Below are 19,765 nucleotides of genomic sequence, written 5' to 3' on the forward strand. Positions count from 1 at the left end.
GGCACTGTTCACATGCTGCCCCCATGGAGATGACACACAAAGCCCAAGGGACTTTCCTGCATGGCATTTTCCCAATTGGGGCAAATGCTGCAGAGGTGAAGTGTCCTGGCCATGCCAGAAGCTGGTGAACACATGCAACGATGGCATGTCAAGCCCAATCATCCATCCAGCCCCAGCTGCTGTCATTCAGCTCATGGAAAGCTGGGTGGGTCATTTGGTCCCCCACCTTTTTATTAAAGGGAAAGGGAGACAAAGGGCAACAGCCACATATTGTCTGTAAAGGATCACTGAAAGGAAGATCTTCAATCACCATTTGATCCTAGTGTGCTTTACCTAACTTTGGTAAGAACAAACCACAGTTCCCTGATCTTGTACGTAACACAGAGAACTGTGGCTTGTTGTAAAGTGAGATCTTCCATCTTCACGCTATTCCTCTCGTGCACGAGGCGCTCACCATCACTTGCTCACCATCACTTGGTCAAAATAATCCAAACTAAGGTTAAGGTGATTGTCTGAACTGGCCACAAATGCCTTCTCAATTTATTTATTTAAATTATTTATCTTCCACCTTTTCTAGGCTCTGGACTGTTTTGCAATACAAAGGCTATCAAACAAACAAACAAATCCAAGTTATTTGAAATCAGACCATTCGTCCATCTAGTTCAGTACTGTGGACAATAACTGTACAACTTCTTTCCCAGTCCTATCTAAAGGTGCCAAGAAACGAACCTTAGACATTGTGCATGCAAAGTCTATGCTCTGACACTGAGGTATGGCCCTTTGCACATGCTACATCCAGAGGCACGATTAATGGCATCCAGTCTGCTATATGGCCTTTAACTGGCTGATCTGAGCCCCTCCCAAAAATATGCATCTTCAAAAGTGTGTTTTTTTCTAAGAAAATCTAAAACAATGGCAATTCAGTGCAGCCCCAGTATTAACAGTGTTATGATTTAATGCAATGTTCAATGGCCTCATAATATTCCAGGACACAATACCACTGCATAAGTTGTGGTGGCACTATGAGTAATCCAGCCTTCCCCCAACCTACGGCCCTCCAGGTGTTTTGGACTACAACTCTCATCAGCCCCAAACGACCATGGTCAAGAGTCAGGGATGCTGGGAGTTGTAGTCCAAAAACATCTGGAGGGTGCTGGGTTGGGGAAGGCTAGAATAAACTTCTAATTTGCAGAAGTAATTGTTAAAAGCACATGTGAAGTGGCAGTGGAGGAAATGCAAAAGATAATCTGAAAGGAAACCAGTTTGGGGGATAATTTGATTACTGATCTGAGCCCCCCCACCCCTCCAAAAAAATATGCATCTTCAAAAGTGTGGTTTTTTCTAAGAAAATCTAAAACAATGGCAATTCAGTGCAGCCCCACTATTGACAGTGTTACGAAGGGCTGGGCTAGATTTTACTTTGCAAACCATGGGACCTATATCATAACCAAAAATCAAGCAGTTATTGCCGACTGACGCCCATGCCTTAACACCCAGAATTTCACGGAGTCTTATTTGCTTACTTAATACAGAGAAAACAAACTAAACTTATCTTGAATCAAAAAAAGCGTAGCTACCATTAGTCAGTCACCAGATTCAGGTCAACAACTCAAGAACGTTCACGAACAAGCTGCAGCTTCATTGAGGTTGATCTGTCGGAACGTTAGCCAAGTTGAAACTGGAGTCACAGGAGCCCATGAAGCAGTTACCCAACCAAACCAATCCTACCCTTCTGCTGCATTCCAACAAGACGGTCTGCCATTGAAATAACGCACACCAGTTCTTGCGGCACCAGCCAGCTCACCACAAGTCACAAAATTCTGGAGAACTAGCGGACCTGAAATCATAGATTGACCAATTACCTACAGTCAAGTGCCGGATTTCGTAAGGCATAGGGAAAGCTTCCATTTAGCCCTGGCTCATGGCAGTTTCTCATTGGCATAAATGAGAACAAGGAGATTGAGTGTGGAGATTAGGCGGTTGTTATACTGTTGGCACCAACGGCAGGGAAAATCTTAGAAGCATACTCAAGGGCTGCAAGGAAGGGGGATGGAAGGACCAGGGCTGGTGCTACCATAGAGGCCACTTAGGCGGCCGCCTAGAGCGCCAAGCTAAGAGGGGCACCAGGTGCAGTGCAGCACTCATGTGTGTTGGCTGTGAGCCGGCCCGGCCCGAGGATTCAGCGGGGCCTGGGCGGGTGAGATGGCGCCCCACGCCCGTCCAGCCATAGCAAAGCCAGGGACGCTGTGGTGGGGGTGGGGTGGCTCCACATTTGGACTTCCACCCGGAAGCTGCCCTGGAGGGCGCCATGTTGCCTGCCGAAGCGAAGCCAGGGACGCTGGGGTGGGGGGTGGGCGGCTCCACATTTGGACTTCCAGAACGTGAATGAGGTGCATGGGGTCTTTGAGTGAATGCATGTGTTCATGTGTGTGTTTGTTTGGAGTGAGTGATGCTGGGTGTGTGTGTGCACGCGTGTGAGTTGGGGGGGTTGATTTGGAGGTGATATTCCTATTAAATAATGCATTTTAGACATTCCTTTCCGATTTGTTTGCTATAATTGGCGTGACGTATTTCTTGCACTTTAAAATAAATTTAGCAGTTTCAAGTTTTGTGCTTATTTTTTCCAGGAAACATCTGTTCTTAAAAATCAGAGTCGGCATTTTTGCGGGGTGGGTGGGGTGAAAGTAGCTCACCTTGCCTAGGGCACAAAATAGTCTGACACCGGCCCTGGGAAGGACATGCAGAAGCTGCCTCCTGAAGTGCTGGATGTTTGGGATTTGGGCTTGTGTCTCCCCCCTCCAATACTTACACCATTTTTATTATTATTATTAATCTTAATCATCATCACTGCACCAATATTAAAAGCCTTGACTTTTATTATATTTGCTGCATGGGCTAAGGCAGCCTCACACACTCAGCAGCTCCATGATTTACCAAACGAACAGAACATGACAAGCTGGTTTATACTAGGCCAGGCATGGTTGGCCACCTGTTGAAGGCCCACACTCAATCAGGGGCCCACTGACACAGGCTCTCTGCTTATCAAGCAAGCAAGCCATAGCAGCGTTGAGAAAGAGCTATAGCCCTTCCCAGGTGCATCCTAGGACAGGGAGGTGAAACTGCCAAACCCACGACCACTGGGCTATTGGCATACGGTTTGCTGCCGGTATAGACGAAGCGCCATACAAGTTACAAGGGAAAAGAAGAAGGAATACGTTCCCAAAATGCTATCAAGTTAAGAACACAAGAAGAGCTGTGCTGGATCAGACCAAGACTCCATGTAGTTCAGCATTTTGTTCACATAGTGGCCAGCTGGCAAGCAGGACGCAAGTGCAACGGAACCCAGGAACTGGTGTACATAGACATACTGCCTCTGATACTGGAGGCAGCATATAACAATCAGGACTAGTAGCCATTGTCAAGTTAAGATGAGGGCAGTGCTTCATTTCTAATAAAAAGGGACCAGAGCTTGGGGTTGTATAGGAGCGCTATCATTTGCCTCCTTTTCACCACTGCCTTCTTCAACCTGGTGTTTTCTAGGTGTCTTGGATTCCAACTCCCATCCTTCCCAGCCAGCAACTGCTGCCTGGAAAGGATGGGAGTTGCAGTCCAAAACATCTGGAGGGCACCAGGTTAGGAACATCTGAAATAAAAATTCAGGGCCTTGGTGTTTATACAAAGCTGCTGACATGTTTTCATATGGCCTCACCTTTCAAAGAAATAGCCTGATGATATTGACTAAGATTAGTCAATATATCAGCTAACACCATTGTAAACCAGATTCTGCTTGCAGGGCTCCACAAAGCATCCAAAAGGAAGGTTGCGCTCAGAGATTGACTAACTGCTTTGTTTGGCATGCTGGTTAATATTGTATCACCTGCCTAGCAAGCCAAGTAAGTTAATTCAGTTCCTCCTTCTCCCAGTTTCCGTCCCACAATTCTGACTTGAGAGTAACGGCCGACTCCTGTCTTGTGTCTCCCCTATGCTAATTCTAAAGGGGGAATTAACAATAGAGCAATCTCTCTCTCATATGATTGCCAAGACCCAGTGAGTTCAACAGTGCTTGCTCCTAGGTACAGGATTACAACCTAAATAAAGGAAGGAAGAGAGCCTTTCCCATTGTACTTATTATTGGGGGCAGAGCAAACTCCAGGCTGTCTGGAACTAACTCCATTGCCAAGCAAAGGAAAAGCACAGCCAAAAGGATTTCAGATGCCATGGCTTAGTTTTGTAACCTGTGAAGTGGTAATGATGAAGGAAGTATTTCTAGGCATGCGCAGAAGGCCTTGTTCTCATCACTGAATAGCTACAGCCGGCCCCACACATAACAGCATCAAGAGCATGCCTTTAAATGGGCTGAGTTGCTGGTATCTCTCTCCTGGTCTCTCTTTTAAAATAATAATAATTTAACCAGCTGTTAAAGGCATAAGAAAGCTGGAATGAAAAAGTTAAAAAAAAAAATCCTGGCAGAGTTTGTGGTCCAATGGAACCTCCATCTTCAAGTCAAGTGAGGTTTATTTATATCATTGTTTCCTGCAATTATTGTACACAAAGTGCGTTCACAACATATATGAATACAGGATGCTTTTAGTATGCTTTTAGGAAGTTTTAACAATGTATACTGTGTTTTGATTACTATTTTATGTATTTCATACTTGTTCCCCGCCTCGATCAGGATGGAGAAGCGGGTTAGAAATAAATGTATTATTATTATTAACAATGTTCTGTAGCAACCTAGTTTGGCTTTCCCCAACGTTGTGTCCTCAAGATGTGGTGGGTTACAGTTCCCATGATTCCTGACTGTTGGCCATGCTGGCTGGGAATGATGAGAGTTGAAGTCCATGACATCTGGAGGCCACTGGTAAAAGTTCTAGTTCATTACAAAATACCTTTAAAAGTCAGACGTTGGTGGTGAGGGGGGGCAGTGCAGAAGCAAGCCACAGGGGAAAGCAATTACCTTCATGCCCTGATTGTTGGCCAACTGCTGGCCAATGTTAGGAGGAGGATGCCAGACTACGTGGACATTTCTGGCCTGATCCAGCAGGGCTTTTCATGTGGTCTTATGGAAAACAATACGTCCTCCAGGTTTTGGTTTTGAAGGCCCCTTGGGCAACACACCCTCAATGGGGCCCCTCCCTCCATGGTTCGATGTTCTCTCTGCCACTGTCAGCAGCCGCGCTTGCTCCTCCTCCTCTTTCTCATCATTGCTATCACTAGTTTGTTTGACAAGCAGAGAGCCAGGGGGCAAGTAAGCAGGGGCATCTCCTGCTCCTCCTCCTTACCCACCACTGGACCTGAGCAAAAGGCAGGTGAACAAGCAGGTTGCAATGGTGAAGAGGAGCAGCAACTCCAGGGGGCTCTTGACCCTGGCAGGTGCCCAATTGTGCCAACCATTGATGCCATCCCTGGTGGAAAAGTTGGCCGAAAGTGCCCATGTTGCTCTTCATATCTGGAAGAAGCTTGCCTTCTTTGGTCATCAAGCTACGCCTTTGATCTTTCTTCAAGCAATTCCTTAAGACAAACTTCTTCAGAAAAAAAAACACTTTTCTTCTATCCTCTTATCCTGACTGTACCACACTCTCCACTTCCACCTGCATCTCCCCATCCTTTTCCCAGCACTTACTGGCAATCCCAGTCCTTTCCATGTACTTGCCTTGATGTGTCTAATGAAGACGCTAAACTTTCTGTGCAGGGACCACACACAGCTTCACACTTCTGCACACAATACCTACACAGTTGCTATGAAATTAACATTAAACATAGGGCTGCCAACTTTTCAACAGGGCTGGTAGCTAGCTATATCTTTTATCAGCAGCTTGATCTCTAGGGTCCTTCACCTGGAGATTTCTGAAGATTAAGTCAATGCTAAAAGCACAAGAGAAGACCAGATGTGGTTAGAAGACAAGAAGAGCGTTGCTCAATCAGAGAGGGGCCCCATCTAGTCCAACATCTGTTCTAGCACCTGGCTCAAAAGCAATAGCTTTCCCCCTGTTGCTCACCAGCATCTGGTATTCAGAGGCAGACTGCTTCTGAACTTGCATGTTCTTCATGACTAATAGCTACTAATGGACCTGTTCTTCATGAACTTGTCTAATCTGTCTTTTGACCCGTGGCCATCACTACACCCTGTGACACTGAGTTCCATAAATTGTAGCCCTTGTGGTGTAATGGCTATGCTGCATTGGATTTAGGGTTGTCCATTGCTTGATGGAGTCTCATGGCGCCCCAAGCTGGACTTGCATTTACAAGCTGAACTGGAGGTTTGTTCCCGAAATCTGGGAACTTTTTCAGGTGGGTTGTGTGCTTTTTTTTTTTTTTTTTTTTTTGCTTTTTCCCCCCAGTGTGAATGTGTGTGTAAAAAGTAACTTGTGCAGGTTGCTTTAAACATTTTTATTTTAAAAAACAAACAAACTCAGAAATCCACAAGCTGGGCGAAGTCAATGCAGGAACAGCATCAAGGGTAAGCATAGGAAAGTGAGACAAAATCTCAAGGGACAAGTTGACGAAAGCTCAGTGAGCTTCACCCTCCGAACGGATTCCTCCAACATCCCTCGTTGGCAGGGGTGGGCAACTTGTGGCCCTCCAGATGTTTGGGTTTATAACTCCCATCAATCCTAACCAGCATAGCCAAAATGTTGTCCACCCACTCAGCCATGAAGCTCATTGGCTGCACCTGGCACTAGTCACTGCCCAAGTTTGGATGATCATTTGGGGCTTCACAAACCATATTTATGAAGCCATGAATGAGCAACAGGGTGAATTCTACTTCCTTTGTCCTCCTCTCCCCCCACCTGCCAGGCACCAGCTTTGGTGTAATGTTCCTGACTTGTATTAAGCCAGAACTTCGTGTTACGTCTGAACTGGGGGACATTCACTTAACACCGGTTAACAAACAGGAAAATAACCCAAGATCACCATGGGTTATGAAGTCTCGAACAATTCTCAAAAGCCAGCCAATATCTCTCAGGGTTGTTGTAAGGATAAAGAAGGAGGAGGGAGTAGGAACCACATTGGACGTCATCTTGATCTCCCTGGAGGGAAGAAGGGATGTAAAAGTAATAAACAATTAAAAAATTAATTATGCAGTATGTGTGAGGTATTTATAAGACTGTGACAGATCGTTTGTACTCAGTTGGCAATCCTAGTTCAATCACAGCAGCAAAACTCTGCTAGATCCTGACCTCTGTTTCTTTCACCTTCATTGCAAATTTCTAAGCTAGCAATAAATGGAGACTGCTGGGCTTGAAAAAAAGGATGTGAACAGCAAGCTGAGCTGGTTTCCTGTAATTGGCCCATTAAGCAGAACTCTTTCCCCCCCATGTCAAATGCAGGCATTACAGCTCTGCTCTATCTTACACTGATCAGGTTATTTAACTGGCTTTTGTTACCTGTACCTGAGTAATCATTAATCTTCCATAACTGCTGGGGCATGTCCTGGGCAGGCTTGCTGCTATCAGCTCATATATGTATGGGTGTGTGTGTGGGGGTGTTTGCTGGTCTTGGCTCCAGTTCAAATGATCAAATTCAGAAGCAATTTGGAGTTTCAAAAGCTGCCCTTTGCAAAGTGACTTGATAGAATTGTCATCAAAATGTGAGTCTTAAGATGGTCAACTTCCCCCCACCCAGCACACCTGTGTCTTTAACTACACCTTTCAAAAGCAACAATCAGGAGGTGATCCTGCTTATTTCTAAACCCTCACAAACTTCACCTGCTGATTTCTCCATATTCAACTGCTGTTAAAGGCACAGCAGGGGACCCAGATAGGTTTTTCTTCTGGTCAGTTGGCAACTCTCTTCAACAACAGCATTTTCCTTTCCCCTTCACAAAAGTGTCTCTGAGTGTGTTTTTTCTGGGTTGCCTTCCTCAATTCCTCATAAATAACAGGGAAATTTCATGTTGAGCATAATTAAGAATAAAAAATAAAACTGCAATATCATATAGGGTGACCATATGAAAAGGAGGACAGGGCTCCTGTATCTCTAACAGTTACATTGAAAAAGGAATTTCAGCAGGTGTCATTTGTATGCATGCAGCACCTGGTGAAATTCCCTCTTTATCACAACAGTTAAACCTGCAGGAGCCCTGCCCTGCATACAAATGACGCCTGGTGAAATTCCCTTTTCAATATAACTGTTAAAGATACAGCAGCCCTGTCCTCTTTTTCATATGGTCACCCTAATCGTCACCCTACCTTATACAAATCTAGGATGTGACCATACTTGGAATATTGTGTACAGTTCTAGTCACTACACCTAAAATAAATATTATAGAGTTGGGAAAGGGGCAACTAAAATGATCAAGGGGCTGGCGAAACTCCCCTATGAGGACAGTTTATAATGTCTGGGACGGTTTAGGAGGGAGACATTTTTCTCCCTTTCTCATAATACTAGAACCCGGGGTCATCCCGTGAAGCTGATTGGCAGGAGATTCAGGACAGATCAAAAGAAGCACTATTTCACACAGGCAGCACATAGTTAAACTCTGAGATTCATTACCACAAGATATACTGATGGCCACCAATCTGGATGGCTTTTAAAGAAGATTAAGCAAAGTCATGGATGAGAAGGCTATCAATGGCTATCAGTCACAATGGTTATATGCTACCTCCAGTACCAGAAGCGGTATTCCACTTGAGGACCAGTAGCAGGGGAACAGAAGAAGAAGGGTGCTGTTGCATTCATGTTCTCCTTGTGTGCTTTCCACAAGCTGGTGGTTGGCTGAGGATGAGCAGAATGCTGGACTAGATGGACCCTTAGTCTGATCCTGTGTGGCTCTTATATTCTTAACCCCAGCCTAACACTAGAACAGAGATTCAATGCTGGGTGGATATTCTAGTGTACAGAGGGCAGGGCTGGCAGGAACTGTTCTTTTCCTATAGAAACACTTGGGCAGAATAGGCAAGCTTTCGAACTGAACAGAATTCTGCATTAGGACGAACCCTGACATTAGACAAGCTGAGTGTCAAAAGTGCACGTCCAGCTGCGTAAGGCAGAATACCTTTCTGGACTAGAGTCCCAAAGTGATTGCTGATCTTTCGGCGATCACTTGAAAACCATTTGCCATCCCTGGTCCATTTGAGGCAGCAGCAGAGGAAACTGCTCAGCATTGTCCACGCTGGCTAGCAGCAGTTCTCCAAGGTTCCAGACTATCTCTGCCCCACCTGGAGGTAGGACTACCCCTGCCAAGGATTGAACATGTGACCTTCTGGAGGCAAAGTGTGTCTCTACCACTGAACGACAGCTATTCCATGAAAGATGCCACTGGGACCTTGGATGGAGGCCCATCTCAATTCATCCCTGGTCTAAGGAAACTATTCTCTCCTGAGTGGAAAATCCCAGTTTTTCCTACCCCCACCTCCTTGGACAAGGAATAAATCTGGCTCGGTTTCGTTCCCTTAGGACAGGCGTGACCTGTTAGTTCTCATTTCCATGCTTCCTGACCTGAGGGTAGATGCAAGAGATAAAGATTGTTCTTTTGGAGGGGAAGGGGAATTCAGGACTGAAAGGGATAAGGGCAGAGGTATTCGTGGAAAAAAAATAAAACGAAAAAAGGATGTGGAGTCACACTGCCCAAAAGAAGAGAGGAGAAGAAAGTTCATAAATGATATAATCCTTGCTAAAAAGATGTATATATGATGTAGAAAACACCCTGAACTGCTCATGATAGGATTCGGTTATGGAAACGGTGTGAATCCAGACATCACAGGGATGGGCAATATAGGAACAATGATGCCCTCTTTTGTATCTGGTCATCTTTAACTATTGTGATCAAGAGGGAATTTCACCAGGTGCTCCATGCATACAAATAGCACCTGCTGAAATTCCCTTTCCCATACTACTGTTAAAGATACAGGAGCTCTGTCCTCCTTTCCATATGGTCACCCTAAACAACAAGGAACAGAGTGAAAATGCACAGTGTGAATTATTCATTTAAGATATTTTCATGCTCTCCTTCCAAGGAGCTTAGGATGTGGCATATCAAAGATCTCTCTCTCTCTCTCTCTCTCTCTCTCTCATATATATCTTCACAACTAGAGTGACCATATGGGAAAGAGGACAGGGCTCCTGTATCTTTAACAGTGGTATAGGAAAGGGAATTTCATTTTTATTTATTTTTATTTATTTATCTTTACTACAATAATGATAAAGAACAAGGAAAAAAACCTACTTAATACAATAATCTAATAATTATAACAATAACAATAACAATGATAATAATAAAAGGTGCAACCCACCCCCTGGGACCATTATTCTCCACTCCAAAATTGTAACACATCTTGTGACGGTTAACACCCTTTCCCTTTTCCTAATACAAATTTGACAAATGGTTTCCAAATCTCCTCAAAATCATTCTGCTTTAATATTCGTTTCTTAACTTTCATACACCCCGTTAGCCTATCATTAATAGCAATACCCCAGACTTCTTTATACCATTCTTCTATTTTATATTCTCTTTATTCTTTCCAATTCCTAGCAATTATCAGTCTAGCTGCTGTTAGTAAATTAGTTATTAATTCTTTACTATTTTGCGTACATTGGACCCCTTCATATATTGATAACAATGCTATCTTTGGGCCTATTTCTACCATCCATCCGATTATTTCATTTATTTCTTTAAATACCATTTCCCAAAACTTGTATGCATACAGCACCTGGTGAAATTCCCTCTTCACCACAACAGTTAAAGCTGCAGGATCCCTGCCTGGCATGACCAGATGAAGTGGCGGGCAGGGCTCCTGCAGCTTTAACTGTTGTGATGAAAAGAGGATTTCACCAGGTTCTGCATATATACAAATGACACCTGTAGAAATTCCCTTTTCTATTCAACTGGTAAAGATACAGGAGCCCTGTCCTCCTTTTCATATGGTCACCCTACTCATATATCTTCACAACCATCTTGAAGGGTAGGCCAGCATGAGATGATGACAAGCCCAACGTCACCTACAGTGCAACCCTACACATGCCTACTCAGAAGCAAGTTCCATTGAACTCAACATTGAACTCAACATTGAACTTTACTCCTCACATCGAGGCAGTAGCTAAATCCTGTCGTTTCTTCCTGTATAATATTGCCAGGATTCGACCATTTTTGTCTGTCTCTTCTGCCAAGACTCTCGTTCACGCACTGGTTATCTCTCGGTTGGACTACTGCAACCTTCTTCTCTCTGGCCTTCCTTCGTCTCACATCAGTCCGCTGGTCTCTGTCCACCACTCTGCCGCTAAGATCATCTTCTTGGCCCGCCGCTCTGACCATGTCACTCCACTTCTGAAATCTCTTCATTGGCTTCCAATTCACTCCAGAATCCAATATAAACTTCTCCTGCTGACCTTCAAAGCTCTTCACGGTCTAGCTCCTGCCTATCTCTCCTCTCTCATCTCACACTATCGCCCCGCTCGTGCTCTCCGCTCCTCTGATGCCATGCTTCTCGCCTGCCCAAGGACCTCCACTTCCCTTACTCGGCTTCGTCCTTTTTCTTCTGCTGCCCCTTACGCCTGGAACGCTCTTCCAGAACACTTGAGAACTACAAACTCAATCACTGCTTTTAAAACTCAGCTAAAAACTTTTCTTTTCCCTATAGCCTTCAAATATTGAGTTTGTTCTGACTCTATACTGTTAGCTTCTCCCTACCCGGTGCCTGTTTACACTTCCCTGTGCCTGTTTGCATTCTCCTTCCCTCTTTATTGTTTACTACAACTTATTAGATTGTAAGCCTATGCGGCAGGGTCTTGCTATTTACTGTGTTATCTGTACAGCACCATGTACATTGATGGTGCTATATAAATAAATAAATAAATAATAATAATAATAACAATAATAATAATAATAATAATAATAATAATAATAATAATAATAATAACAGGGCACACTCCCAGGTGAGCAAATACAGGATCACAGCTCTAGAAGACTTCATGGCTGAGTAGGGATTTGAATCCATATCTTCTCAAGTTCAGGTCTGGAGTTCTTTCCTCTGCACTATTCTAGCTCTAATCATAGGTGTTTAAGATGCATTAAAAGTATTTCTAGATTGCAACTTTGATTGGATATTTTTTCTTCATACGATCATTTTCCTACATTTTTTTCCCAAGGAAAGTAATTCTAGAATAGTTTTATTAGTTAAAATGTTGACAATTGATCATAATTACTTATTATACTGTTTTAAAATGTTAAACTAAAAAGCTGATAAAATAACTTAAAAAAAAAAAAAAAAGTAGTAAAATTAATTACAATGATATTGTGGAGCTGGGAATGGTGCATAAAAGGGCAACCAAAACGTTCTGAGGAAAGGCTGTACCATTGAGAGCTTTTCATGGGTTGGGGGAGAAAATAACTGCATGAAAGATATACACAGAAATTTATAAAGTGATGATGAGCAGTGTGGAATGGAAGGAAATACATGTTCCTCCCCCTCTCGGAACTAGGCAGGCTACTGACCTGACAGGACAAGGGAAAAGAAAGATGTTAGGGAGGAGGTTACTAACGTCCAGGGAGTGGCGGCACCTTGTGGCAAGTTTGTGGAATTACCATCTTCTCGCAAATTTTTTGGACTACCTCCGGTGACCATATGAAAAGGAGGACAGCGCTCCTGTATCTTTAACAGTAGAATAGAAAAGGGAATTTCAGCAGGCGTCATTTGTATGCATGCAGCACCTTGTGAAATTCTCTTTTCATCACCACAGTTAAAGCTGCAGGAGCCCTGCCCACTTCTTCATCTGGTCATGCTAGGCAGTAGGGGTGTGCACGGACCCCCGCTCCGCTTCACTTGCAGATCCACGATTTTTGGAGCGGACCGCTTCGCCCCGCCCCTGCTCCACCCACTTCTGCTCCGCTCCGCTCGGAGCTCCGGATCCGGATCGGAGCTCCGTTTTTTCCTCCCATAGGGTTGCATTGAAAGCTAAAAAATTATACAACTTTTTTTCTGTTCAAGTTAGAAACCTCATGTTTGGCACCATGACACCTCATGGGGGTATACACACGCACGCCAAGACTCAAGGCAATCCCATCATCCCCTGATTTTTGGGGAATTTATGAAAATCAGGCACCCCATTCACACCCCTTTCCATAGCTCCGTCAATTTGTACGTTAGAAACCTCAAACTCGGCACCATGATAGCTTATCCATGAGTCCACATGGATGCCAAGTTTCAAGGCAATCCCATCATCCCCTGATTTTTGGGGAATTTTTGAAAATCGGGCACCCCATTCACACCCCTTTCCATAGCTCCGTCAATTTGCACGTTAGAAACCTCAAACTCAGCACCATGATAGCATATCCACGTGTCCACACGGATGCCAAGTTTCAAGGCAATCCCATCATCCCCTGATTTTTGGGGAATTTTTCAAAATCGGGCACCCCATTCACACCCCTTTCCATAGCTCCGTCAATTTGCATGTTAGAAACCTCAAACTCGCCACCATGAAAGCTTATCCAGGGATACATATGCACGCTGAGACTCAAGGCAGTCCCATCATCCCCTGTTTTTTGGCGGGGCTTAAACCTGCAGACCTCTCAATGGGGCCATTTCAAAGGAAATCCCAACATGCCATGAATTGGGGAGTAGAGATCAAGCTATATGAATCTTCTTCCACACTTGAAAAATGGATTTGGAACTTGAGCACAGGAAGGACTTCTCCCCTGAGTCAAAGCCAGACACACACAACATCCCTGCAAGGCGGGCAGGGGAGGAGAGAGGGAAGGCAGGCAGGCAGGCAGCAGACATTTCTGGGGGCATAAGGAAGTGAGCCAAGGATAAGCCAGTAATGCATATAAAATGGAATAAATAAATAAATAAATAAATAAACGAAGGAGGGGTGGAATTAAAAGCAGCAGTGTTGCTGAATAAACAACAAGAAGAACTTTAAAAAAAAGGCTATATCTGTCTTTTACCAGTAATAGGGGGACGTGCCCGGGGGAGAGGGAAGCAGCTGCCAGTTCAGCTCAAGAAAGCCATTGCTTCACCAAGAGCTCTGAGAAGTAAATGCTCACTTCAACTCATAATAGGCATCGCTCCACCACTAAGAGAGAAGTAGAACGCTCACTTCGACTCATGATAGGCATTGCTTCACCGGGTTACTCTCTTTGGAAGGCTCTGATGGCCTTCCAGTACAGGAGAGAGTGGGGGCACGTCCACAATGAGATGCCCTAGGGGAGCTCATCCCCTTGCACCACATCTTTTCAGTTGTTCCCCAAAGTTAGGGTGGGGAGCAGTGCTGTGTTTCTCTCTCTTATTATTGGCTTAGTATATGATTTCAGGTTGTGTTTGTGCATTTGGTGGGGCTACTGTGTTAAAAAACACTGGGAAAAGTCCGTTCAGATGAAGAAAGAGAAGTTTCCCAGAATCCCAAGTTACCCATTTTGCCTATGCCCTCCTCTAACTTTGGGATCATGTGATCATGACCGGGAGCTGACTCTGCCCCTCAGCCCTTTGAAAAAGGTATTTTTCCCGCCGATTTTTAAAAAAATTCTAGCGCGCGACCCGCACCACGCAGAGGTGAGAGTAGTCTCAAAATGACCCCCATCCACGACTCTCTGTGCACAAGAATTTTTAGAACGATAGCTTAAAAATCAACCCAGTTATCCCCAATTCTTTTCCTCAATGCAATCCTATGGGCGAAAACCGCCGTTTGACCCGCGCTGTCCGTTTGTTTACCCGATTTTTAAAAAAATTCTAGCACGCGACCCGCACAACGCAGAGAGGTGAGAGTAGTCTCAAAATGACCCCTATCCAAGACTCTCTGAGCACAAGAATTTTCAGAACGATAGCTTCAAAAACAACCCAGTTATCCGCGATTATTTCCCGCAATGCAATCCTATGGGCGAAATGTTTTCAAGATGGCGATCGGAGCGCTCTGCCTGAAAGAGGAGCTCCAAAAAATGGCCGCTTCTCTTCGCCTTGCTTCTAGGGGTCCGCGGTCCGCTTCTACTCCACCTCTGGGTAAGGCGGAGCAGGCCAATTCGCTACTGCTTCTCCGCTCCTAATCGGAGCGGAGCACATGCCTACTAGGCAGGGATCCTGCAGCTTTAACTGTTGGGATCAAGAGGGGATTTCAGCAGGTGCTGCATGCATACAAATGACGCCTGCTGAAATTCCCTTTTCCACGCAACTGTTAAAGTTACAGGAGCCCTGTTCTCCTTTCCATATGGTCACCCTAGACAACTGAGTGCATTAATATAAGGAACTGGGGCCAAATGACTTTTGCTTAGGGTTACTGTTCTCTGGGGCTACTTTTAGCCTTTTCGGGGGGAGGGGGTCCTTCCAGGCAAAGCTTTTATTCTGCAACCCTGCCTCAAACATTGAATTTTAGAGGGGAGGGAATAGTGTTCCAGATAATGTCATCTTCCATTTGTAAACACCACCCCTGCCTACATATTTCCACCTCTTTGTCCGTCTTTTCTTCTTTCTTTCTTTCTTTTTTTACCAGAAAAAAATCATTAAGTAGGAAAAGGTGTGCAGTACCTTTTGATGAGGAGGAATGCAGAAAGAAATATATATATATAATATATATTGTGTGTGCGTGTGTTATATATGTATGTATGTATGTATGTATGTTACCCGCCTCTTCCTCTGGATTGAGGCAGGGTACAACACAAAGAAGTTAATCTTTCCATTATTAACAGCCTTTTCTGGATGTAACCCCACAACGTTGGTATTAATTTGTTTAAGGGGTGTGTCCTCCCATATTACTGAAAGGGTCTCTAAGTTTCTTATGACCTCAATGCAAATCAGAAAAATGATGTTGCAATCCTCCTGAGAGAAGGAACTTCACCAAGTTGTATTTTGTTTTTATGTCACTTTTTATCTATCCTTTGCATGTTTTGTATTGGGTTTGCTAGTCTGCAACTGTAATAAATCACAATTGCAATTACCTTCTTATGAGCAGTGCTAGGAGCCGTATATCTGGAAGCCCTCAGAGGCAAGTTATTTTCCACAGGGTATCGCTAACTGCACAAATGGCCTCTCATTTAGTTTGACCCTGTGTGTACAGACAAAGGGATGCTGGTTGAAGCACATGTAAGGCTGTGAAATTCAGGCTGCTATCCTATGTGCACTTTTCTAGCGGACTGAGTTCTAGTATTTATATCTATACAAACCTAGCTTCCATCTTCCCTGGGCCACTTCCATAAATCAATGTCAAGATAAAACAACTTTCTAGGAATGTAAGCCGATCCCAGCTTCTGTGGGAAAAATGGGGCTTTCACACTTCTCATGTTGAATATATATGTCAAAGCAGATTATTTTTAGAACTATGGGCCCAGCTTTCTCATGAGAGGAGTTTGCGGTCTTTTTTGATGAACAGTACCTAGGGGAGACATTCTTCCTCTCCCAGATGGATCTATGCCAGTCTCCTCAAGAGAGTGTGGGAATGGAAGACAGAAACCTTCTCCAACCTGGTGCCCTCCAGATGTTTTAGACATCAACTCCCATCAGCCACAGTTACAATGGCCAATGGCCAGGAATGCTGAGAGTTGCAGTCTAAACATCTGGAGGGCATCAGACTAGGGAGGGATGAACTACAGAGATGTCATTCGGCCACAGCGTCCAAAACCTTTGCCAGAGTGAGTCTCCTTTAAGTCAAGAATTAAACTAAGCAAAACAAATGGACTTTGAAAAGATCTTGGGGGAAATATGTAGATTACAGAATATTTTTGCCCAGCTCTAAAACCCCATAATTCTTGTAGCATGTTACATCATGGTGATTGGGAAACTCTTGAACATACTGGTACATCCTCTCTAACATTATAAAAATAAAACTGGACATATGGATAACACTCAACTCCCATCGCAAGGATCACTGCACAGGCCCCCACCGTTTCCCATATGCTCAGCCCAACTTACCTCACAGGGTTGTTGTTGTGAGGATAAACTGGAGAGGGGAAGGATTATGTATAGTGCCTTCAGTTCCTTGGAAGAAATAAGGCAGGATATAAATGTAATAAATATATTATGCTGCTGTTGTTGTTTTAGGGGCCAGGGAGCCATTCCACCAGCCCTGCTGAAGGACCACCCCCATGAAGGCTCTTCCTCCCTCAAAAGTCAGCAGCAGCAGCCCTCTTGATCAGATACTGCAGCTTTAACTGTTGTGATCAAGAGGGGATTTCACCAGGTGCTTCATGCATACAAATAACACCTGCTGAAATTCCTTTTGTTAAAGATGCAGGAGCCCTGTCCCTCCTTTTCATATGGTCACCCTCAGCAGAATAATAGTGGAAATGAGAGTCTAGGGTTGCCAGGTTTCTGATGTCCCAAAGCCTGAGGCTCATTGGGCAGGGCATAGTGATGTTTCATGGTAAGGCTTTGTGATGTCATCAGGCAGGGCCATGTGATGTCACGGGCTGCCAACTCTGAGCAGGAAAAAAGCCTGAGACCCAGGCAGGGCTCAGGGAATGTGGCCCATGGTAAAGAGGCAGATCTGGAACTCTGAAGGCTCAGGAAGATAGGAAAAACGCAGCCGCTAAAGGAGTGAGGGGTTGGGTTTCAGGGATGGGGGATAATTTTCTTTTTTAATTTTTTCACTAGTAACATTTGAAAGATGGGGATTTTTTATTTTATTTTTAAAGGAAACCTAGGCAATATTTCCTCTCTCAGAATGAGTGCTTTGGGGTGGGGTGTGTGTTGTGGTTGCCAAAGTAGTGTCTTGCAATACTGCTGCAAACCTCCAAGGCCCAAGATTCAAAAGTAATGATTTGGAATGAGTTGATGGCCCTGAGATTAAATTTGCCATCCTGAGATCCTGGGAACGGACGATAAAACCTCAAGGCCAGTGGTAACGTCAGGGCAGGACTTTGGGGCTTGTGTCCTGGGGCCTACTGAGTGGAATGGGCAGGAGGGCTGCTCAACACAGCAAGATTGGCTTGCCATATTTTGTGGCGGTAAGTGAAGCAGTATACATTACCATCTAAAGAGGGAGGGAGGATGCAAGACCATTATTTCCAGAGTCTAACTTACCTAAATGCACCACTGCTCAGGCCTAGGATGTCCATCGGTGGGAACTCCGGTTCTTTCTTCTTCCTTTTTACTTGATCGAGTTCCATGGCATGTACAACTCTGTTTGCATTTGTGAGTTGAGTTATGGGCTGTTCCATGAACTCTGGGAGCTTTTTTAGGCAAGTTTTTTCCTGTTGGTGGTACTGAAATTAGTGTGCGTCTTACAATCGATGGCGTCTTACAATCGAAGAAATATGGTATGTACAAGGGATAGTGCATTTTCTTGGAGCTGGCAAACCACGAAGGAGAGGAAGCACCAGACACAGAACAGGTAGTAGCTCTTGGCATCTTTCAAGGCTAGTGGAAGAACAAGCACATTGAAACACCATATTAAAAGGATATATAGCATAAAAGCCTCCGTCACTCATGACTTAAGGCTAAGAATAATCACCACCAGTTCAATAAAGTCTATGGAACGAATACCACCTACATGAACTGTTAGGCTGGAAAGCAAACATATGGCTCTACGAATACAGTTGGACTACAGTTCCTATTATCCCCAATGTTTGAAACTGCTGGCTGGGATGATGGGGTCTGTAGTTCAACACCATCTGAGGGGCCAAAGGCCTAGGCCAGGGCCAGGCCGACTTGTATCCCTCTCAGTGTTTTGGCCTGCAACTCCCTTCAGCCCTAGCCAGCATAGCCAATGGTGAGGAATAATGGGAGTTTTAGGACAGAACATCTGGATAGCCACAAGTTGCCTATCCCTGGCCTAGGACTCTGTCTTTGCTAGCAGCCAGCCAGATGCTCCTAAGGATTTCATTCCTAGTGATAGTGCTGAGCTTTGCAACTCACAAGCCCATTTATTTTAATCCATTCTTGAGCCCTAGAGAGACCCAGATTTCCCCTCCCCTCCTGGATTCGCCATCAAAAACCCGGACAAATCCGGGCAAACCCGGTCATATGGTCACCCTATTCTATGAACTGTAGTCATTTACTCTCCAATTGCCTGTCTTACACCAGCTTAAAATCCAAGAGGATGTTCGTTCTACTGGTTAAATATACACTTAACACCCCTCCCACCTAAAACAAAAAACAAAAAAAAACATAATGATCTTACAAGATGTTATCAGCAGTTAAAAATATATCTCAGCAACTACAGTGCGTGAAGTGGCCGGCCATAACACGCTGTGTAATGCCTTCGTGTTTATGCGCATCACGCATAGACGCTAGAGACGATACATGCCTTCCCCATTCTGAGATTTCATTTCTGAAGACTTTGGGCAAGAAATATAACCCTGAATAATGACAACTCTAGCAACTCACACACACATCATTAACAAGGCATTCCCAAAGGTAAAAATGGGGAAGACAGGTAAATCTCTGCATTGCTGCTTGGTTTTACCCTGGTTGTGCTTTTAGATAGTATTTTTATATTGTATTTTTTATACTCTTGTTCTATACTTGATTCGTGTCTGATGGTTTTAACTTTTGAGAACCGCCCAGGGAGCTTCGGCTATTGGGCAGTACAGAAATGCAAAAAATAAATAAAAGTAATTTATAAACCGGTGAGGAATGGGGGGGGGACTTACAGCTTTTGCTGGGCTCCCAATTCCCATCAATCCGAGCCAGCATGGCCAATGGTCAGGGATGATGGGTGTGGGAGTGGAACATCATCTGCAGGGGTGCATTCTCCACCCCTGGTTTGCCAGCTCCAAGAAAATGCACTATCCCTTGTACATACCGTATTTCTTCGATTGTAAGACGCCATCGATTGTAAGACGCACACTAATTTCAGTACCACCAACAGAAAAAAAAAAAGCCCCTAAGACACACCCGCG

Source organism: Elgaria multicarinata, chromosome 3 (genome assembly GCF_023053635.1).
Source record: "Elgaria multicarinata webbii isolate HBS135686 ecotype San Diego chromosome 3, rElgMul1.1.pri, whole genome shotgun sequence".
NCBI classification, from domain to species: Eukaryota; Metazoa; Chordata; class Lepidosauria; order Squamata; family Anguidae; genus Elgaria; species Elgaria multicarinata.